This window comes from Charadrius vociferus, unplaced genomic scaffold (assembly GCF_000708025.1).
Source record: "Charadrius vociferus isolate BGI_N301 unplaced genomic scaffold, ASM70802v2 scaffold1631, whole genome shotgun sequence".
Classification (NCBI taxonomy): Eukaryota; Metazoa; Chordata; class Aves; order Charadriiformes; family Charadriidae; genus Charadrius; species Charadrius vociferus.
Genome location: NW_009647010.1, coordinates 58,367 through 59,155, shown reverse-complemented (window position 1 = coordinate 59,155; position 789 = coordinate 58,367).

The following is a 789-nucleotide window of genomic DNA, read 5'->3' as shown; positions in this document are numbered from 1 at the left end:
TTTTTTTTTTTTTTTTTTCCAGGAGGCTATTTTGCATTCTGGAAAACTCCAGCTAACATGGGAGCGTTTGATCCCAGCGAGCTGGAGTTCAGGGACGTGCTGTGGGAACTTCTGACCCTCTCTGCAGCTGAGGTCCTTCCAGGGGGACATCTGCTGACCCCAGCCCTCCATCCCCCAGTTGAGGTAAGCCAGTCAGAGGTCTGCAACAGGAGTCATTAGCTCTCGGGAAGGTCATTTTTAAACTTGGGGAAAATTAGGGATTAGGAGGTGAAGGAGAAGATCATGTCTGTGCACATTTCTACTTATTCTATTTTTTTCCTACTTACCCTCTTTCCTCCTCCTCTTCCTCCCTTATTTTTTGTCTTGTTCTAGATCCACCCCTCCATCTTCTCTGCATCATCTTGCTTTTTTCTCATGTTTCCTTTCCCCGGGACACCTTTCCCTCTACCCCCTCCCCATTCTTCCACCCATTTCCCCATCCAGCTCCTCTCCCCACCTCTCCACCTCCCCACAGCTGTTGAAGTCTTTGCTCCCCACCCTCTGCGCATCTCTCCAGCTCCAGCTCACAACCCGTTTCTGCCTTGGGGGACATGTATGGGGACATCCAGTGTCCCAGCCTGGTGGCCCACAAGTCCCACAGCACCGAGCCCAGCTCACTCATAGCCTGGTCCTTCGGGGAACCCTTCATCACTGACCTCCAGGCTGGTGGCAGGGCTGGTTGGAGGGACAATAATCACACACACACACACAGGAATTTGATAACCATTACGATCCTCTGACCTCCTGACA